The following is a 24,115-nucleotide window of genomic DNA, read 5'->3' on the forward strand; positions in this document are numbered from 1 at the left end:
ATGTTGGGACCCTATGGCGTTCAAGCGATAGGGTTCTATGTATGCTAGTAAGAACCTCTCTATGCTCTACACATCTTATGACCCTAAGGGCACAAGGTGCCTTGTATGTTTTAAAGAGACCCTTTATGAGGGTTTTTTTGGCAACCTATGGACCCAGGCCCATAGGGTGCTTTATATGCCAGTAAAAAACACTATTTCTCTATATTGATGAGACCTTGTGGGTTGAAGGCCATAGGGTCCCCTCTATGCTAGAACCTCTGTTTTCTCTATATTGAGACCCTGTGGCTTGAAGGCCATAGGGTTCCCTCTATGGTAGTAAGAAGCTCTTTATGCTCTATGCTCTATTGTCAAATGCTCTAAATTGACATCCTATGGCCCCAAGGCCACAAGGTGCCCTCATTGTTTTGACACCTTAAGGCCCCATGTATAAAGCACTATTTGGTCTCTCTATGCTAGTAAGAACCGATCTATGATCCATGTTGGGAGCCTGTGGCCTTCAAGCCATAGAGTTCCATGTATTCTTGTAAGAACCTCTCTATGCTCTACACATCTTAAAGAAACCATTCATGATAGTTTTTGGCAACCTATGGACCCAGGTCCATAGGGTGCTCTCTATGCCAGTAAAAAACACTATTTTCTCTATATTGACGAGACCTTGTGGGCTGAAGGCCATAGGGTCCCCTCTATGCTAGTAAGAATCTCTGTTATCTCTATATTGACACCCTATGGCCTGAAGGCCATAGGGTTCCCTCTATGGTAGTAAGAAGCTCTCTATGCTCTTTGCTCTATGCTCTATGCTCTAAATTGACATCCTATGGCCCCAAGCACTATTTGGTCTCTCTATGCTAGTAAGAACCGATCTATGCTCCATATTGGGAGCCTGTGGCCTTCAGGCCATAGAGTCCCCTGTATTCTAGTAAGAACCTCTCTATGCTCTACACATCTTATGACCCTAAGGACACAAGGTGCCCTGTATGTTTTAAAGAAACCATTCATGATAGTTTTTTGGCAACCTATGGACCCAGGTCCATAGGGTGATCTCTATGCCAGTAAAAAACACTATTTTCTCTATATTGAGGAGACCTTGTGGGATGAAGGCCATAGGGTCCCCTCTATGCTAGTAAGAATCTCTGTTATCTCTATATTGACACCCTATGGCTTGAAGGCCATAGGGTTCCCTCTATGGTAGTAAGAAGCCATCTAAACTCTTTGCTCTATGCTCTACATAGAGATCCTATGGCCCGAAGGCCACAAGGTGCCCTCATTGTTTCAGATGGAAAGTAGGGCACCTTGTGACCCTAGGGAACATAGGGAATCCTATGGCCCTTGAGATTGTAGATTGTCACCCTATGGCCCTTGGACCACAAGGTCTTTAGATGGGACAGAGGGCATCCAAGGGCCCGAGGGTGGCCTACGTACATAGGGTACACCATGGTGCATATTAATGGGCACCATGGCAGCCCCATGCACCTAGGGCTCTAGGGCAATAGGATCTCCAAAAGGAACATAGGGAATCATATGGCCCTTGCGATTGTACATTGCCACCCTATGGCACTTGGGCCATAGGGTCTTCAGATGGAACGTAGGACACCTTGTGACCCTCGGAAACATAGGGAATCCTATGGCCCTTCAGATTGTAGGTTGTCACCCTATGGCCCTTGGGCCACAAGGTCTCTAGATGGGACGTAGGGCACCCTGTGATCCTATGGATATAGGGTCATAGGATCTCCCAAAAAAACATATGGAACCCTATGTCCCTTGAGATTGTACAAATACACCCTATGGCCCTTGGGCCACAAGGTCTCAAGATGGAACATAGGGCACCTTTTGATCCTATGGCCATAGGTTCCTTATGTTCCTTTTGGAGATTTTATGGCGCTAGGGCCATAGGATCTTCAGAAGGAACATAGGGAACCATATGGCCCTTGAGATTATACATTGCCATCCTATGGCCCTTGGGCCACAGTGTCTCTTGATGGGACATAGGGCACCCTGTGATCCTATGTCCGTAGGGCCCTATGTTCCTTTTGGAGATCCTATGGCCTTAGGACCATAGGATCTCCAAAAGGAACATAGGGAACCCTGTGATCCTATGCCCGTAGGGCCATATGTTCATTTTGGAGATCCTATGGCTCGAGGACCATAGGATCTCCAAAAGGAACATAGGGAACCCTATGGCCCTTGAGATTGTACATTCCCACACTATGGCCCTTGGGCCACAAGGTCACCCTTTGATCCTATGTCCCTAGGTTCTTTATGTTGCTTTTGGAGATTCTATGGCCTTAGTGCCACCCTATGTCCAAAAGGAACATAGGGAACCCTATGGCCCTTGAGATTGTACATTGCCACCCTACGGCCCTTGGGCCACAAGGTCTCTAGATCGGACATAGATCACCATGTGATCCTATGGCCATAGTGCCATATATATGTTTTGGAGATCCTATGGCCCTATGGCCATAGGACCTTCAATAGGAACATAGGGAACCCTATGACCCTTGAGATTGTACATTGGCACCCTATGGCCAGATGGGACAATTGTCACCCTATAGTTCGATGTGAGACCACCCTATGGCCTTATGGTCATAGGGTGCCTTAGGGCCATATGTTACTCTTTAGTGTGAGGTGAAACCCTATGTAGCCACACCCTGTCTGCCCTTCTAAAGATTCAATGTCTAGTTTTATTTTAGTGATTACAAATGAATTTAAAGAAACTATATTACACCATATCTTACAAGCACATATAGTGTACACTTTCTTTCCCACCTTCTTGCCTCTTTTTTTTCCCATCCTCCTGCAACAACTGAACCCTAATCCATCCTCATACAACAGCGTGCTCTACTCGTCCTCTTACAACGTGTGCCCAACTCCCCACAACCCAATTACAGGTATTCATAGTTTCAGCATTTTCTGTAGTTATTGTCTTTTGCATTTGCAGGTTTATAATTTTTTGTTGTAATTAGAGATTTTTGTAGTTAGTTTTACAATTTTACAGTATTAGGTCACTTATAAGGAGTTTTCTGCTTTACAGATTTAGGTCCCTAATAAGAGTTTTTCGTTTTACAAATTTATGGCCCTAATTAGTGTCTTCTATTTTATATTTTTAGGTCTCTAATTAGAGTATTCTGTATTACAGTTTTAGATCTCTAATTAGAGATTTTTCTGTTTTATAGTTCTACAGTCTACAGTTTTATAGTTTTAGAGATGTAATTAATGATTTTTGTTTATTGTTCTAGAGAGAGGTGATTCACAACACTGCTAAAACGTAATTAGATTAAGAACAGCTAAAACCGAATTAAGCAAAAAGGTTAGGGTTTCTACAGGTTACCTCTGAGTAAATCTGTGTTTGATGAAAACCGGTTGCAGCAGTAGCAAGCAGTAGCTTAGGTGTGTTGAGGCCGCGACGATGATGGTAACAGATCTGTGTTTGGGAGGTCGCGACAGCAGTCCTTCTGTTGAAGGTTGTGGCGATGGCTTCGGTAGATCTATGTGCGCGTCGCAACGATGGCGTAGAACTGTATGCGTAGGGAGAGAGGGAGAGAGAGACAGAGAAAGACAAGCTATGTGCAGCTTTCTGTGCAGGTTTTGAGCAAGAAACGAGAGAGAGAAAGAGAGCGACAGCGCGGGAAAAATTGTGGTAGAGAGAGAAAGAGAGAGATAAGGTTAGTTAGGTTAGGTTAGAAATTCAAAATTCGAATTTTGAATGTAGGGGTTGTTCTCACGGGTTTGCAGTCGAGATTTCTAGAGTTCTAAGCTTTGTGCGAAAATGAGACATAGCTCGTCGGCTCCAAAATTGAAAGAGCTTTAAAAAAAAGGGAAAAAAAAGTTGGTGCAAGGCTTTGTCAATGTCCATATCTTTGTAGTACGAGTGGAACGACACCCATGAAGCAAAATTTGACTTCAAAATCAAAATCTGCATAGTAAAAAATACATTAAAAATAGCTAAATTTTAAAAAATTTATCCCGAAAATTGTGCACTATTTTTTTGTCCGATATCAATAAGAGTATTTGAAAACCCATTATGACAAAGTTTGTCGTAGCGTTAAAACTTTTTTAATTATTTTTTAATTACTTTTTAATTATTTTTTTAATTTATGCCACTTGCGGATATTCCTTGAATGGCCAAAATTATTATGAAGACACCTCAGCCTCCCCTGAGCTCACACCATAGGACGGCAATGTTGGAGGTCAAGGAACAAAGCGTGCACTCAGTTCCATCTAAAAATCCTATGTCCTAGGGTTTTCTTCTTCTATCTTGTGAGATCTTTGTGGCCCTACGGTGGCAATGTGAAAGCTTGTGGACCTAGGGCCATAGGGTGGCAATGTATAAGCTCAAGAGCCATAAGTTTCCCTATATTCCATTTGGAAATCCTATGGCCCTAGGGTTTAGGGGCGACAATAGATAAGCTCCAATACATAGCCCTATGTTCCAGTTGGAGATCCTATGGCCCTAGGTCCACGACAATGTATAAGCTCAAGAGCCATACGTTGCCCTACTTTGTAGTTGGAGATCCTATGGCCCTAGGGTCATGGGGTGGCAATATGTAAGCTCAAGGGCCATAGGGTGCCACATGTCCCATATGGAGATTCTACGGCCCTAGGGCCATGGGGTGGCAATGTATAAGCTCAATGGCCATACATTGCCTATGTTCCATTCAGAAATCCTATGGCCCTAGGATAATGGGGTGGCAATGTATAAGCTCAAGGGCCATACATTTCCTATGTTCCATTTGGAAATCCTATGGCCCTAGGGTCATGGGGTGCCACATGTCCCATATAGAGATCCTATGGCCCTAGGGCCATGGGGCGGCATTGATATCTTGGCCACCCTTGAACCCGTACCCTTGAGCTTAGGGGCCTTAGGTTCTCTTATTGTATGTTGTGAGATCTTATGGCCCTAGGGCCATAGGGTGGCAATGTATAAGCTCAAGGACCATACATTGCCTATGTTCCATTCGGAAATCCTATGGCCCTAGGGTGATGGGGTGGCAATGTATATGCTCAAGGGCCATACATTGCCTACTTTCCATTTGGAAATCCTATGGCCCTAGGGTCATGGGGTGCCACATGTCCCATATAGAGATCCTATGGCCCTAGGGCCATGGGCTGCATTGATATCTTGGCCACCCTTGAACCCGCACCCTTGAGCTTAGGGGCCTTAGGTTCTCTTATTGTATGTTGTGAGATCTTGTGGCCCTAGGGCCATAGGGTGGCAATGTATAAGCTCAAGGGCCATACATTGCCTATGTTCCATTTGGAAATCCTATGGCCCTAGGGTCATGGGGTGGCAATGTATAAGCTCAAGGGCCATAGGGTGCCACATGTTCCATAGAGAGATCCTATGGCCCTAGGGCCATGGGGCTGCAATGATATCTTGGCTACCTTTGACATCGTGGCCATAGGTTGTCTTTTTGTATGTTTTGAAGTCTTGTGGCCCTAGGGCCATAGGGTGTCAATGCTCACACCCTTGGGCTTAGGGCCATAGGTTGTCTTTTTGTATGTTTTGAAGTCTTGTGGCCCTAGAGCCATATGGTGTCAATGCTCACACCCTTGGGCTTAGGGCCATAGGTTGTCTTTTTGTATGTTTTTAAGTCTTGTGGCCCTAGGGCCATAGGGTGTCAATGTATAAGCTCAAGGGCAATACGTTGCCCTATGTTCCATTTGGAAATCCTATAGCCCTAGGGTCATGGGGTTGCAATGTATAAGCTCAAGGGCCATACATTGTCGTATGTTTCATATGCCGATCCCATGGCCCTAGGGTCATGGGGTTGCAATGTATAAGCTCAAGGGCCATACATTGTCGTATGTTTCATTTGGATATCTTATGGCCCTAGGGTCATGGGGTGCCATAGGATGTATATATACTTGACATGAAACTCCGTGAGGTGATCTTGAGGACAACCCTATGTCCTTCAGGCCTTAGGGAGCTAATATAGAGCAAATATGCTTTATACCGGCATAGAGAGCTATGGCCCTGGGGCCATAGCAAAACAATGAGGGTTTTTTGGAAACAATGAGGGCACCTTGTGGTCTAGGGGCCATAGGAAGTCAATATAGATCTTAGAGCATAGACGATAGAGGATAGAGCACAAGAGATTCTTAGTATCATAGAGGGAACCCTATGACCTTCAGGCCACAGGGTGCTTCTCATGAAACACCCACATACATACTTGTTATGCTTTATGCTACGTAAATCAATATACTCTGCAAGCGGTTTGATTAACAATTATTCTTGCAATCTTCTTGCAGGTATGGCTAATTTCAATCATGGTGATAGAGTGTGCATGTTTGTAGCGACACAAAAGGTTGCCATTGGGACTGTATTTGAAATAAATCCAAGTGCATATTGTTCTGGAATGCTTATTGGGAAAGGAAATGTATCGGTGTCAGTTGATTTGTGTTTTGAAAAGAAAGCACTCATCCCTTTTCCAACAATGGATGCATTGACAGTGGGATATGCTTTTCATAGTATTGTGAAATGGAGTAGTGGGTTGTTGCAACATATAAATGAGATGCAGTACAAAGGGGCTTCTATGAATGAGGCTGAGAAAGCAGAAGGAGCATTGGATGCACAATGTAATGGAATGAGCTACAGAGAGGTTTGGAAGCATAAGAGGGTTCAACTTTGGGATGAAAGCAAAACACATGTAGTAGCCGAAGGGGTTGTCATGTACGTGTGTCCGTTTGACTCTGTAAACTTTGGTGAGCTAGGTGAAGATAACATTGGTATTGGTATCGAAACATCCTATGCAGATGAGGCTACTATTTCTGCAGAAGCTAGTGTATGCAGCATTAATCTAGTTTGTTGGCCTATCAAGAGAGTGACAACTATGGATGGAAAAGAATTGTTATGCTATGAGGATCTACATGCTATGCATGAGTTACAAGACACATGCATTGAATCAGCTTATTTGGTAGAGCCTATTTCAAAAAAGCGGAAATAGTGCTTTGTAAATAGGAAGCCAAAAATGTCAGTGAAAGCTTCTAAGAGATCCAATCAAGCATCTCTAGCATCTGTCCAGCTTGTTTCAACCATAGATTGTTGTTCCAAAAGGTGTTGTCAATATGCCAATCGAGATAAGGTCATGGCTATGCGCAATGAATTTTGGGGACAGAGTTTGCAAAATAGAACAAACTATGTGTATGATACAATGTTGACTGCATGGCGTGAGAACAAAACAACTACAAAGACATGCTATGTGTTTTCTTTTAATGGCAGTGAGTTTTGCAGTAGAGCTTGGTACGAAATTCATGGCATTCCAAAAACTTCATTTTATCGTTACCGTGAACATTCTGAGAATGGGGTTAGACGCTCAGTGCATGGTAATGATGGTGTCATGAGAAAAGGAAGAGACCATACAGAAATGGGAAGGGCATTGATGCACTCTTTTGTTGATGAAAACTCGGAGAGAATGCCACATAAGAGTAGAACCATGGAAGATGGTACTAGGGATACTTTTCTTGCAATACCAAACACGTACAAGCAAGTAGACATTTTACATGATTTCAATAAAACACTTGACAGTATGAGTCTCAAGCCAATGTCTAGCACGACATTCAATAGGATTTGGAATACAGAGTTTGCTAATGTGACATTGTAAAAAACAAGTGAGTTCTCCAAATGTGTTGTGTGTAGTCGGATAAAGTCTCAACTAGAGTCAACAAAGGATGACGAGATGATTGCACGTTTGAAGGATGAACGTCGAATTCACATGTTGCAACAACAAAGTTGTAGGAATGTGTACTACACCTGGCGTAAGTTCTCCCAGTTGCAAAAGGATAAGTATTTATGCATTATACATGATAAAATGGATCAAAAAAAGACAGCAATACCTAGGTAGCGTGTGAACTCAAAAGATTATGCGAATGCATATCAATTGCAAGTATCATTAACAGGTATGATAACACATGGACATGGTCATGGAATGTATGGTCACTTCTCACTTAATGGTCTATGGCCTTCAGATCCCAATGCTACAATTGGTTCCCTTGCATTATGCTTACAGAATCTGGAAAGAACAGAAAACCATGGACAAGGAGATTTATGCCATGACGGTATGCCACACAGCAATGTAACGTTATTCAATGCATTGAACTCAAGGAGAGCTCTAGACCTCCAAAACAAAATGAAGCAAGAGCGTGAGAGGAATGCATCAACAATGACACCACCGTTGGCCATCCAGGGATGTAATGAAGATATTGTACACATACAATCAAATTCCTCTCAATGTGTTGTGGATACCATATCCACTCTTGTATTTCAAAAATTGCCTGAGAATATTTTGCTACAGCTAGATAATTGTGCAGGAGAGAATAAAAATCGATATTTGTTTGCATACTTATTCTTATTAGTGGCAAAAGGATTTTTCAAAACCGTGCATTTGGGATTCTTAATGGTGGGTCATACACATGAGGACATAGATGCAATGTTTAGTAGGTTCTCAGAAAGATTGCGAACAGGAATGACATTCACTTTTCCACATCTGATGGAACATTTTCAAAAATGTGAAAGCTCAACTCCAGCACCATTTTTGATGACACAAGTTCCTGACTTTAAATCCTTTGTGCAAGCGTACATGTGTGACGGACAAGATGCTCTAGTCGGACACTCTAAGCCACTTCAATTTCGTTTCTATATGCAAGGTGAAGTCCCAGTAATGCAGTACAAAATTCATCCCAAATCACCCGATTAGATGCCGAAGGAGTCGGAAATTGAGTTGTGGAAAAAAGATGACCAGGGAAAACCAAAATTACCAACAGGCTATCCAGATGTGGTACTTATAGCAGACTATGTGAGAGATAGTCCGCTTGTTATTCAAGGGATTAAGTCATATCTTGAATTTTGGAAAAGATGTTCTCTATTAAAGGGAAAGGACCATGACTCCACAAAATACATGGAGCCTGTTATCACTTATTGGCAAAACATAATCAATGAGCTTGAACAACCAACCAATAAACACATTGGTGAATATACAACATTTTGGCCAAAGACTATAGGGAGTCATAGAATGCAAGAGATAGAGGAAGACAGAGATGAGTTGCAAGGATATGAAGAATTGAATGATCACTATGTTGGTCCTCAAAGTGCAAGGCCACAAGAGGCCTTTAGGCCTCAAATTGATGTAAGAAAAGGGGATCTTGTTCTTGTGAGACCATGACTCCACAAAATACATGGAGCCTGTTATCACTTATTGGAAAAACATAATCAATGAGCTTGAACAACCAACCAATAAACACATTGGTGAATATACAACATTTTGGCCAAAGACTATAGGGAGTCATAGAATGCAAGAGATAGACGAAGACAGAGATGAGTTTCAAGGATATGAAGAATTGAATGATCACTATGTTGGTCCTTAAAGTGCAAGGCCACAAGAGGCCTTTAGGCCTCAAATTGATGTAAGGAAAGGGGATCTTGTTCTTGTGAGACCATGACTCCACAAAATACATGGAGCCTGTTATCACTTATTGGCAAAACATAATCAATGAGCTTGAACAACCAACCAATAAACACATTGGTGAATATAAAACATTTTGGCCAAAGACTATAGGGAGTCATAGAATGCAAGAGATAGAGGAACACAGAGATGAGTTTCAAGGATATGAAGAATTGAATGATCACTATGTTGGTCCTCAAAGTGCAAGGCCACAAGAGGCCTTTAGGCCTCAAATTGATGTAAGAAAAGGGGATCTTGTTCTTGTGAGACCATGACTCCACAAAATACATGGAGCCTGTTATCACTTATTTGAAAAAAATAATCAATGAGCTTGAACAACCAACCAATAAACACATTGGTGAATATACAACATTTTGGCCAAAGACTATAGGGAGTCATAGAATGCAAGAGATAGAGGAAGACAGAGATGAGTTGCAAGGATATGAAGAATTGAATGATCACTATGTTGGTCCTCAAAGTGCAAGGCCACAAGAGGCCTTTAGGCCTCAAATTGATGTAAGAAAAGGGGATCTTGTTCTTGTGAGACCATGACTCCACAAAATACATGGAGCCTGTTATCACTTATTGGCAAAACATAATCAATGAGCTTGAACAACCAACCGATAAACACATTGGTGAATATACAACATTTTGGCCAAAGACTATAGGGAGTCATAGAATGCAAGAGATAGAGGAACACAGAGATGAGTTTCAAGGATATGAAGAATTGAATGATCACTATGTTGGTCCTCAAAGTGCAAGGCCACAAGAGGCCTTTAGGCCTCAAATTGATGTAAGAAAAGGGGATCTTGTTCTTGTGAGACCCGCAGATCCTGAATATCCGATATGGCTAGGAGTGGCAAAGTCAAACGTTGATGTAGACAAATCATCTCCTAACTACAAGAAAGTTCTGATTCAGTATTGGGCACCAAAACATCGAAAACGAAATCCCACAATACAAGAACAGTATGAGGATTGTTGAAAAAAGAGTTGGTGCTGCAATCTTGCTGACCCAAAGGGCTGGAAGTGTGTTGATACAATTGTATGGTCATGGACTCCAAGGGGTGGAAGAATTACGGAAACAATCAAGATCCCATCAAATGTCATGTAGAAGGCACAGGCTAGCTTAATAGGAGAAATTGAATAGCATTTTATATCTTGCTCATTGTTTTATTTCCCCAGCTTATGTATGATTTTATGAAGTATTTTTAAACATCCACATAAAAATAAAAATTCTAAAAGGAGTTTCTCAACACCACCATTTTCTTGGGAATCTATCTCTTTTATGAAGTGTTTTGAAACACCCACATAAAAATAAAAATTTTAAAAGGTGTTTCTCAACACCACCATTTTCTTGAGAATCTATCTATTTTATGAAGTGTTTTAAAACACCCACATCAAAATAAAAAATTTAAAAGGTGTTTCTCAACACCACCATTTTCTTGAGAATCTATCTCTTTGTCACATTCCCAAATTAAATGAAATTTTTCCAAATTTAATGGGAAATAGGAATCCATAGACGTTGAAATTAGTCCCAAAGTTGTGGGATTTTCCCATTTCATCTAAAATGGTGTTTTAAGCTCTCTAGAAGACTATTGGACAGTCTCCCAAGGAGTCCAATGAGCATTCAGCAGACCAATGGCTTGCTTGATTCCTATTGGCCAGGAGGCAAAGGGGTCCAATGAGAGTTTAGTTGCATTTATTAATTACCTAAAGCTCTCAGAAAAGGGGAAAGGGGGACACGTGTCAGAAGGCTATCACTTATGCTCCTGAAATCCTATTGGCTAAGCCTAGGGAGGTCCAATGGGGTGTCTACATGAGCAAATAGCAAGAGGGGTCGACCAAGAGAGAGAGGGGGCTGATTTTTGAAAGGCATTATACACACACACACACACACACACACACACACACACACACACACACACACAATCTATGTGTGAAGCAAGAAGACTCTCTCTCTCTCTCTCTCTCTCTCTCTCTCTCTCTCTCTCTCTCTCCCCTTCTCAAGCTTTCATGGAAAGCTTACCACCTACTCCAAGCTTGTGAGAAGGGAGGCCTACACCAACAACTCTTGGCTTTGTGATGCAAATCCAACCAGGAGCCAAGCTTCAATGCATGCTCATCTCCTCTACCATGCTAATTACTAAGCTAATCTATGCTAATATGAGTGATTATGTGAGGAGATGTACATCTTTCTCGTAAGAATACTCCTTCCTCTCAATCTACTGTCATACCCCGCTAGCTCTCACCATCTTCAAAGGTGTGTGAGGTCTTGGGTCTGAGACCAAGAGGGAATTGATGTTGTGTTTGATAATTGTATTGCTTAGTGCTTGAAGTTTCCATCTTCATTGCACTACGTAGTATTGAAGGAACACAAAGAATTGTATTGTAAAAAGTCTCTCTTGATGGGAGAAACCATAATACAAAGCCTTTTGGAGGGGGGATCGACTCCATGCAAATCCGGTCCTCAACTGTTGTCAATTGCTTAATTTCTCTCTCTTTTGAAGTATTGTTCATGCTATCTAACTAGGTGTTATACTTTTTGTTTCTCTCTCCACCAAAGCACTTTTGTTATTCTCATTAGGAATCTATTCTAATGAAATGCTCACTATGTTCATGCTATTTTCCACTACACACAAGTTACTAGGCCATTAAATGTTACATTGGTATTAGAGAACAAGGTTTCTCTTTTCTTGCTCAAGAAGGGAGGTCCTCAAGCTAGCTATAAATTGTTGGTATTATTAATTGCATGTGAGTAAGTAGAATACGGATTTTTTAGCTTTGCAGTGCGCCTGCCTTTGTGCAGTTAACGGGGCATCACCGTCAAGAGCTATGGTCTTAATAACGAAGTCCTACGGGGGTTGCCTATGGCTTAACCACTATTGAGCTATTAGAAGCTTGACACAAGCTGGTGTTGTTTTGGTGTTGAACGACCCTCTCTTCTATTCCTTGCAATTAATGGTATTCGAGCCACGGGTATAGTAGCTTGAGTGCTTTTCTTAAGGGGTAAATAGGAGTAGCAACTAGGGCTTGAAGTGCCAAAGTACACCTAAAAAAGTTTACACCTAAAAGTTGTTAGAATGGCTGATAATAGTAAAGAGAGTGAAATTAATGTTGATAACTTTGATTTTGCTAATGAGCAAGCTACTAATGATGCCCCGATGCTTGTTAACTATCTTGTTTCTATGCTTCAACAAGCCATGGGCAATCCATCCCTCCAAAGTGAAGTGCAACGGTAGCTTCGTGCTCATGGGATTCTCCAAGCTCCCCACCATGACGAGAGAGCACCTAGGAACCCTCCTTGCGAGACTTCCAAAAGAGGTCTCTCTCCGATCTGGGAAGAAGAAGAGGATCCATATGAAGGGCTCAGAAATTTGATCCTTGATGACGCATCTCCTTCTCAAAGGAGAATTCAAGAGCCTCCACCGAAGGAACGAGAAAGGAGTGAGTCTCCTGCCACCTTGGTGGAGATGGCTCCACGAAGACGGCGGGCTTGATGCTCTCCATCACCTCCAAAACGGAGAAGACCATCGCATACTTCTCCACACCATACTTCAAGGAGGGATGACAAAAAGCAAGAGAAGAAAAAGGCGAGAAAGAGGACACCCTCTTCTCCATCTTCTTCATCCTCTTCCTCTTATGAAAGTGATGGTGAAGATAACAAAGATCAAGGCGAGAAAGAGGTCACCCTCTTCTCCATCTTCCTCAAATTCTTCACCTTTGCTGACAGGGTACTTATTTAGCTGAAGTAATGCTTAGTCGGATTGTCGGATTTTGACTGAAAATCAGATCTGAATTGTGGACTTTGCTCTGATCGGATATTCGGACTTGTTAAGTCGGATGTTCATGTCAGTTAGAGTAGTTATAATTGGTTGGGGATATAGAAGTAGTCGCGTGTAGAAAGGAAAGGAGATGCATGAAGTTTGAGAAGAGGAAGATTTTTAATGTCTGATCTTGTTTGATTTCCTGTTCTTGTTAAGTCTGAAATGTTTGCTCAACTTCTACAGTGTTTCTGATCATTTGGTGTTCTTCTATCTGTGTGCTAGTATGTGTGAGAATGAAATCCTTCTATTGTTGAACCCCAACAACCTTCTGAAGAAAGTGATGGTGCAATCTTTGAACCATCAAAAAGAAGAGGCCATAGGAAATCCTATGCCGCGTGGAAGAGGTCATCCAAGCTCAAGAAATTCAAAGAGGGAGGGAAGAGCATCTGTTTCCTTACCTATGATGGCACTTTTGGTGCTACGGACAAAGTCTTAGCCTTTATCCAACAGTTCAATGCGGCGTTTGGAGATGAAGGCTTCACGGAGTCCTCTAAGCTACGCCATGTAGCTATGCACTTTCAAAAGTCCGCCAGGCAATGGTGATCTAGCCTACGGGCCAACGATGAAGCTCGACAAACATTGAAATCTTTAAGAGCTTCCATTATGAAGCAGTTTTTGGCCACCGATGCCAAAGACAAAGTACTCACCAAATGGCGAAACTTGAAGCTCACAAATATGTAGACAAGTTTTGGGATTTACAACTCAAAGCCACTTTCTAGAGCAAACTCAACAATTTTGTGCGGGCTTAACTGAAGAAATGGCGGAGTATGTCGACTCCCAAAGGCCACGCACCATATTGGCGGTTATACACCATACTATGGTGGCTTCTTGAATCAAATTCCAAACGGGGGCTAAAAGAAATTCTAAGCCCATGGAAAACAAGGGTTCCAATGAGCCTAACGGGAAGGACAATGTCCAAAAGTCTCCTAAGGGCAACTCCAACAAAGCTAAAGAGAAGGGAGTTTACAAAGGCAAAAATAAACTCTCTCCTGAAGAGCTTGAGCGTTATCGCAAGGATAACCATTGTTTCAAGTGCGGCGAGCAAGGGCATGCGTACCACGCTTGTCCCCAAAAGAACACCTTCCATTAACACCTTCCATGCGTTGAAATCCAAGAGGAGGAAACTCACCACAAAGGATCTCCTCTATGCCATGCTTGGGGAAAGGTAAGAGAACATGATGCTTTTATTCTCTTTGACCCTGGTTCTACTCATAATTTCATATCCACAGAGTTAGCCACCAAGCTAGGCATACAAGCTTACAAGATGGGAGATCTCCTACCCGCAGACGGTGCTTTCAAGGGGCAAGAAGCTTCAGTCACTCCCTTAATTGGGAAATTGAGGATCCATGTCCAAAGCTATGTGGACAAAGAGGACTTCTTTATCTCTCCTCTCAAGCATGAGGATGTAATCCTAGGGGCACCATGGTTTGATCGCCTGGCTGCCAATGTTGAATTCCCTGAAAGGAGAATCTCCTTTAAGTTCAGGGAAAAAGACATGTATATAGATGCTAAGGAAATGGGTAACACTATCCCCATTGTACATACACAAGCTTTCAACAAGTCAATAAAAGAGTCTATTTCCGTGTACATGATTTTTGTTAAAGATTCTCAAAATGAACCTAATGCTTTAGCAAAAGAAGATAAAAGCAACCAAAAGGAATTAGAGTTATCCAATTTTCTTAAGGGGTTTCAAGATGTTTTTATTGACGACATCTCTTGTGACCTACCTGCTAAACGAGGTAATGATGACCATGCAATTGAACTTCTTCCAGGAAGTTCACTGCCTAACAAACCTCCTTATAGAGTTTCTCAAGCTCAATAAGAGGAGATTATGCGGCAAGTGCATGAGTTAGTTGAGAAGGGCATGGTTAGGCCTAGCTCATCTCCATTTTGTTCTCTTGTGCTACTAGTGCAAAAGAAAGACGGCACATATCGTATGTGTGTCGACTATAGAGCACTAAATAGGATCACTATCAAAAACAGGTTTCCCATTCCACGGGTAGAAGACCTATTTGATAAGCTACAAGGGTCCACCTACTTCAGTAGGATTGACCTAAAAAGTGGCTATCATCAAATAAGGATAGTTGATCAAGACATTGTAAAGACCGCATTTTGCACTACATTTGGTCTTTACGAATACATCGTCATGCCTTTTGGCTTGACTAATGCACCAGCCACATTTAACGGCTTGATGGAGAAGCTATTCAGGCCTCATCAAACCTTTACTAGAGTGTTCTTTGATGATATCATCATCTACTCTAATTCATTAGACAAACACAAGCAACACCTCCAGGAAATATTTCAAGTTTTAAGAGACAATAAACTTTATGTTAATCGAAAGAAAAGTGACTTTTTCTTACAAGAGATTCAGTATTTAAGTCACATTATGATGGCATCCAAATGGATGCATCAAAGTTAGAGGTAATAAAAGGATGGCCTAAACCAAGGAATCTACATAAACTAAGAAGCTTTATAGGTATGTGTGCATACTATAGACGCTTCATAGAAAAGTTCTCACTAATAGAAGCACCATTACATGACCTAACAAAGAAAAACATTAGGTACACATGGTCTGCCAAGGAGAACAATGCTTTCGAAAAGCTTATCTCTCAACCTGTGCTTACACTACCGGATCTCTCAAAGCCATTTGAGTTCCAATGTGATGCTTGTGGTGATTGTCTTGGAGCTGTTTTGCTCCAAGAAGGGCACACCATAGGCTATGAAAGTCGAAGGCTCGACCCTATTGAGCAAGCTCTAGGCATATATGAAAAGGAACTCCCCACAGTTCTACATGCCTTAGACTCATGGAAGCACTACTTATTGGGGACTCCTTTCATTCTGCGAACGGATCACCAAAGTCTTAAGTACTTCATGACACAGACCAAGCTCTCCGACAAACAAATAAGGTGGGCAAATTTTCTTTTGCAATTTCATTTTCATATTGCTCACATTGCTGGCAAGCATAATCAAGTAGCCGATGCACTCTCAAGACGGCCGAGAGTAAATGCGGTTTACATAGCAACTCACAATGATCTATCTTATATGATAGATGAATATACTATTGATCCCAATTTTAGATATGTAATTTCAGCCCTTGCACTAGGAAAGAAAGAGGAACCATTTACTTTACAAGATGGTTATCTTCTCTATGGCAATAGACTATGCGTTACTAACTCACTCCGTGAGAAAGTAATGTATGAATCTCATGCTCCTCCTTATGCAGGGCATAGAGGGATTCAGTCTACCCTAAAGGGGATTGAAACATATTTCTATTGGCCTACCATGAAAGCAAACATACAAGAGTATGTTTCTAAATGTGTGGTATGCCAAAAGACGAAGTTTGATAGAGGGAAACAACCTGGATTGCTTCAACCTTTCCCAATCCCTAATTCACCATGGGAGAGCATATCCATGGATTTTATCTTTGGATTGCCTAAGTCTATCCATGGGAATACGGGAATATGGACGATAGTAGACAGGTTCAGTAAACAAGCTCATTTTATACCTGTCAAAAAGACTATCAAAGCCCATTAAATGGCAACCCTCTTCATTTCGCAAATCTTCAAGTACCATGGCTTGCCAATGTCCATTGTGTCGGATAGAGATCCTAGAATGACCAGTAATTTTTGGAAGGGTCTCTTTGAGAATTTAGGAACAAGGCTAAACTTCTCTTCGGCCTATCACCCGCAGACGGATGGCCAAAGTGAGATAGCTAACCTAACAATTCTCGATCTAGTAAAAGCCTATGTAACGGAAGTAGATCAAAGATCCCAATGGGAGAAGTACTTACCCTTAGTGGAATATGCCTACAATAACATTGTACATACTTCCATGGGAAAAGCACCTTTTGAGGTAATTGAGAGAAGATAAAAAAGTCCCCTGCTACTTAAGGTACACGGGAAGATCTTCACTGCAGATGAGTATAGCCGAGACTTACAAGAATCTTTCCAAAAGATTAAGGATGCTATCTCTATCTCACAGCAAAGGCAAAAGATTGCTGTTGACAAGCACAGAAGAGCCCAGCCTTTAAAGAAAATGATTGGGTCTTACTCAAATTTCCCAAGGCTCGATTAAGGCACACGACGAGCAAGAATCCTACGGACACCAAAAGTACTATGCTAAGTTAGCAAAAAGGTACTATGGTCCCTTCCAGATTATTAGGCCAATGAATGAGATGGCCTATCAACTCAAGTTGCCCAACCATTGGCTCATAGAAAATGCTTTCCATGTGAGACTACTAAAGCCTTACAAAGGAAAGCCACCTCAAGAACCAACTATTGAAGACCCACTGGAGATCGAGGACCAAGAAGAGGTGTTGTAGTCCGAGTCCATTCTTCGACATGAAGATAAGGTACTAAGATGCGGTAAGACTATCCGACGATATCTTATTAAGTTTAAGAATTATCCTTTTGAAGATGCTAGATGGATGCAAGGCATACAATTAAAGGATAACCTAAACCTTGTCAATGCTTACGATGCTTCCCAAGAGTAAGCAAATGTACAAATGTTAAAAATGAACAAAGTTTTTGTCTTATAATACTCTCTTTTTATTTATTGTGCACAAAAATGAAATAGTATGCATGCTTAGATCAAGTTTGCGGAGATAACATCTCCCGATCACCAAGTAGAGCTTGTCATTCTACTATGGAAGATTGATAGGATTAATGTGTAGACATGCTTGCGGCAGCTTAGGCTATCAAGCACCAATTGGACTAGTCATCCATTCTGGAACGATGTCGTAGGGTAACATAGGGATCCTCTACCCGCTAGGAAAAAAGGACTAATGAATATGCTTTATCTTCTCTACCCCATAGTCGAGGATGACTATGATTTCAAGAGAGAGGTAATGTCATAAAAACTAATATCTAATTATCCCAAATGATTTTCTCATGTTAAACTGATCATTTAATATGGAGAAGTGCCAAGGGAGAAAAAGCTAGAATATTGGTTAAGCTGGAAGACCGGCCACAATAGGGAATCAAAGGACGGAAAATAGGGATCCAAAGGGGGGGGCATCTACAAAAGAGCAATGTGCAACAATGGGCTTAAAAGACCCTAAGGTTCACCCCATTAATACTTCCAAAATGCTATGGTTCCAAAATTCAAAGGTTGTGTCCAAAGGTCAACATTAGGGAAATTGGATGCTTTGTGTGTGTCCCAAAAGTTTTCATGCATCCCTACATAGGAGGGGGCGAGCCCTAGTTGTAGGAGATGAGAGAGAAACTCTCTCTCTCTCTCTCTCTCTCACACACACACACACACAAGCTCCCTTTACACAAAGGGAAAGAGGGACACATGTCAGCTCCCTAGTCCAGATGCCCACAAGGTGTACTCAAATCCTATTGGATGACCTTGAGGTGGACCAATGAGAATTAGACTAGAGTAAATCTAGTTTAATCAATTTAAAAACACTTAATAAAAGAACCAATAAGAATTAATCTCTCTAGAAGACTATTGGACAGTCTCCCAAGGGGTCCAATGAGCATTTAGCAGCCCAATGGCTTGCTTAATTCCTATTGGCCAGGAGGCAAAGGGGTCCAATGAGAGTTTAGTTGCATTTATTAATTACCGAAAGCTCTCACAAAAGGGGAAAGGGGACACATGTCAGAAGTCTATCTCTTATGCTCCTAAAATCCTATTGGTGTCTGCATGAGCAAATAGCAAGAGGGGTCGACCAAGAGAGAGAGGGGGCTGATTTTTTAAAGGCATTATACACACACACACACACACACACACACAATCTATGTGTGAAGCAAGAAGACTCTCTCTCTCTCTCTCTCTCTCTCTCTCTCTCTCTCTCTCTCTCTCTCTCCTTCTCAAGCTTTCATGGAAAGCTACCACCTACTCCAAGCTTGTGAGAAGGGAGGCCTACACCAACAACTCTTGGCTTTGTGATGCAAATCCAACCAGGAGCCAAGCTTCAATGCATGCTCATCTCCTCTACCATGCTAATTACTAAGCTAAGCTATGCTAATATGAGTGATTATGTGAGGAGATGTACATCTTTCTAGTAAGAATGCAACTTCTTCCTCTCAATCTACTCTCATACCCCACTAGCTCTCACCATCTTCGAAGGTGTGTGAGGTCTTGGGTCTGAGACCGTGAGGGAATTGATGTTGTGTTTGATAAGTGTATTGCTTAGTGCTTGAAAATTTCCATCTTCATCGCACTAGCTAGTATTGAAGGAACACAAAGAGTTGTATTGTAAAATGTCTCTCTTGAGGGGAGAAACCATAATACAAAGCCTTTTGGAAGGGGGACCGGCTCCATGCAAATGCGGTCCTCAACTATTGTCAATTGCTTAATTTCTCTCTCTTTTGACGTATTGTTCATGCTATCTAACTAGGTGTTATACTTTTTGTTGCTCTCTCTACCCAAGCACTCTTGTTATTCTCATTAGGAATCTATTCTAATGAAATGCTCACTATGTTCATGCTATTTTCCGCTACACACAAGTTACTAGGCCATTAAAATTTACACTCCATCTTTGTGTGCATTCCTACACCCATATTTCAGTAGTGATTAGGAGTGTATTCTTGAAAAATTGTTTTATGTGTAGTCAGCGAACTGCGTGTAATTTAAAGATATATTTTGTAAAGTTCTTTTTCTTTTATACCCTATAACTTGTTGTACTTTTTCTCGTTGCATAAATCTATTGTCTATGCACCCAAGAGCATAGGATTGTTTAAATTTCAAAATGATCTACCTTTTCATGTTGTATTGCATGTACAAGTTGGCCTATGTTGTTTCCAACATAATCACATGAGTGAAGAAAGCAAGCCCTTCAAAGATATATTCTACTTAGAGAGTGTGGGTGGCCATTAGCAGGGGAGCGAGTGAGAGAGGATTATTGTCGGGGAGAACACGTGCATGCTAAAGAGATAGCACATATAACTCAAGTTAATCTTGCACTACAAGGTTTCTAAAAGCTGCAACGAGTCAATGGGTTGAGCAATTATCTTATTCCTACAAAGGTCGGTCATCTTAGAGTGATAATGAAGAAAATTCTAAAAGATAGTCATTTTCTTTGGAATTAATGCAATGTAATTGTGTTCATAATGTAGAGTATGTTGAATTGTGTGCCAATCGATGCCATACATATCTTATAATTGGCATATCATATGTTATCTTTGACAACCAATGAATATGAGTGTGTGTGTGTGTGTGTGTGTGAGAGAGAGAGAGAGAGAACCTTTTAAGTTTGAGTAGCATTTTAGGGCAATGCCTTCTATTTAAAAGACTAATTAAAAGTGCTACTTCAGTTGATTATATGCTCTATTTCATAACAAAATGTTATAACACACTTATCACTTGATTAAAAGGTGCTCCTAATGGCTTCAAAAAAATTTAAATTGTGCTCTTGACTCAAAGATTCCTTTAGAACTCTTTGGTACACATTAGAAATCCTTTTGATAAGAAATTAAATCCAACTATAAAATGCAATGCACAATTTATCATTTTGAGAGAGAGAGAGAGAGAGAGAGAGAGAGAAGTAGCATGAAATAAAGTAACTAGGCTCCAACAATATGCGCTCGTACACTTTCTTCTACATTTTTTTTTGGTGTAACCTTTGCCATTATCATCTTCTTCACGTGTTGCAGGTTCCCCGATGAAGGTATATCTATGGGTCCGTCGGTTTTGTACTCGATTCGCACACTTGTGTGTGTGAGCTTGATTCAGGTTTGCAGTAAGCTTTCCATTAAACATGTAAAGTGATCAGGAAGCCAAGCTTTCCATCGAAGCTCAACCAAAGCCTAGTATCCTTGCTTGCAAGATGCGATCTAAATATTATGGGCCCGCCATGCATGTTGTATGGGCCTTTTGTACACATACATTTAAGGCATGTACTAGAGCTTGCCTTTTCATTTGCACTTCTAGGCCTCTGGATAGTACTTCACACGTTCTTGGCGGCCCTCAACACCTGGTGCTCCTCCAGACACCTTGAACCTGCCCCCCATTCTCCAAAGCTTCTTCTCGCCTCTGGAGCACCCTCTCTGTAGCGATCTTGCAAACCTCAACCTACCCCTAATTCGGGCTCATGGCCCCCTGCTTTCTTGCTTGCAACTCGTCACTTGTCATACAATTGGTGGAGATCGCGGACCTATGCTCTGTAGCGCCTCAAGGCCCTTAACCTTCTACAGCACGGCAGGTCGCCAGAGAGAGAGAGAGAGAGAGAGAGAGAGAGAGAGAGAGAGAGAGAGTATTAAGTTGCAGTGGCGCCTATTCAATTTTAGCCTTCCAAACTAACTATTACCCATCAGAGCCACGCATTTCAATGGATCTCTTAATTATTAGTATCTCCTAACTTATGTATCTAATTTTCATTTTTTTGAGATTGGGGAGCCCTACTCACTTAGTACGACCGGCCGTGGTGGCCTCTCTCTCTCTCTCTCTCTCTCTCTCTCTCTCTCTCTTGCACGTGAGCTTCTCTCACTTTTGGCATTTAACCTTTAGATCACAGACGTTGACACGTGTAAAAGGTACTCGGCCTGCTGTTATAGAATACATATATAGATGTATTTGCCCTCTTCAATTTTACACACTACATTTACAAAATGCAAGTCTTATTGCCTCTTCAAAAGGTGATGGTAGAGTGACAAAAGCATGGTAGTTAGAGAAACATGACACGATGTATGATATTCCAAAGGTTTTGAATCTTTGAAGTTTCAACCTTGGTTAAAGCCTAAAGGTCAGATCATGTACCAAATCTTCATGTACCAAATCTTGGTGATAGAAAATACCACACTCTTGTCTTTCTTTTCCAAAAGCCTTCTCTCTTGTAATCTCTAACAGAAAGGCTAAGGCTTGCCTTTCTTGAATAGATTAAGGTTTGATGTTGGATTCCCAGGGTTTCTCCTTGAGTATGATTGGCACAGATGCTCTCTAACCTGAAGGTTGAACAACTCTCCTCCCAAATTCTTTAATGCTTTGGAAAGGTGTAAAGTAGGAAGTGGAGGGAATCAAGGTAAGAGTATCCTTTTAAAGCCTGCATCATGTTTTGTATAATTGGTGGTCCAAGTCTCTGACCTAGGCAGGTTTAGTTGGCAGTATTTACTATGCACAATTTTGTTTCCTTTGTACACCACATTCCCATTGGCTACATTGGTGACCAGCCATCATCGTTGTTTTTTGACGGCTTTCTTCGACGACCATCACATGCGTTTTGACCAATTTACCCATTGAATCCGCGACACACACCGAGAGTCTATTGGCCCTTTCCTTGTGAAGCAAAAAAAACAATGTGATTGGTGTCATTAAAAAGAATTACAGAGGGTGTGCTCAAAATGATGAAAAAGATTGTGATTAAAAGGTAGTAATTTATCTACACTATTTTGCATACTCTGCACACCGAATTATATTGGTGACTACCCATCATGCTTTTTGCTTTTCGACGGTCGTCACATGCATTTTCACCAATTTATTCGTCAAATGCGAGAGAGAAACATTTCAAGTCAGCAAGATCTTTTAGCTCTCCTTATAATAAGGACGACGGGTGGGGGCGGGGGCGGGGGAGATTGATATAATGAAAAACATGCAACACCTATAGGTTGGTTTAAGCCATGGCTCAACTTCCTAATTTTCTTATACAAGCCAAAGGAGAATTCAAATCTTTCTTTGGCCTCCCTTGCTAGCTAAAGTACTAGAATATGAAAAAGTCTAGCTAGCTCCTTCTAGCTAATACTGATCCAAAAATCAAGATGGCTTACACCACCCCCTAACCATACACAGTCCTATTGAATTTGTGCAATAATGTGCTCATTGGAGATGTGATGGGAACACCTTCATTGCAAATCACGTGCTCCTGCAAAAAAATCCACCACATTATTGAAAGCTTTTTATGGACATCAGAAACTGAAAGTGGCCGTCTCCTTGAAAACATCTTATTTCAAAGTTTAAAACTATAAACTGGCATGTGTGATGTGGGTGTGTGGGTGGGATCCCTCATATCATATGTGACAAGATGTATGCACATGCTCAAACAAAATGCAGGGGTTTGGATAATATGGTCAGCTATGTGGAAATTCTCGCTCAAATGTGATTTTTTTCTTTTATAGAGTGGCTATTTTGGAGGTTTATCTAATAATTAATCGAGTTGCACATAGTATCAAGCAGGGTTGATCTTCGACAACCACCCTTGCTTGTCACGTTTCGCAAGGTTTATGTTTTTCGTGGTTATTCAGTGTAGCTCAATTTTTTGTAGGGTAGCTCACATTTGATCTTTGACTAGCATCCTTGCCCATCAATTTTTGCAGAGTTTATGTTTTTCACAGTTATGTAGTGTGAGTTTTGCAGGGGCCCTCACATTTTCAGCCATAAAAGACGGGCAATATACCAAAAAAAAACCGTAAAATGCTTGGCAAAAAGCATATATAGATATACACACATATATAGATATACAGATACATATTTTTGATGGTTGTGAGGTCAACTTTCAAAGTTTGGAGTCCAACTTGGCAACTTTGATGGGTCTCGTCAGGGCTGATGTGCATGGTAGAAGGTCCTTTTTTTTTTTCCATCGAGCTCAGCTAAGGTAGTAGGGAGAAACTTTATACACATCCATGTAAATACAAATACAACTAAACATTGTTGTACATTACACCCTCGAGGCACAATACCAAGCGGGGAGGAGGAGACAACCAAGAGAACACAACCCGTGAGCCTCGAACTCTCAAACGCGGAGGGTTCCATCACGAAAGTCTCACCAATTGAGCTAAACTTCTTGGGTATGGTAGAAGGTCCTTGTTCCTCGATCCTTACGATTGCATCATATCATGAGTGGGATTGATGCATCTATACTATTACAAAAGGGGGAAGGATTCCGACCCCCTACGAAGAGAGGGAAAGAGAGGCAGCCGG

This window comes from Adiantum capillus-veneris, chromosome 13 (genome assembly GCF_014529385.1).
Source record: "Adiantum capillus-veneris isolate H3 chromosome 13, ASM1452938v2, whole genome shotgun sequence".
NCBI classification, from domain to species: domain Eukaryota; kingdom Viridiplantae; phylum Streptophyta; class Polypodiopsida; order Polypodiales; family Pteridaceae; genus Adiantum; species Adiantum capillus-veneris.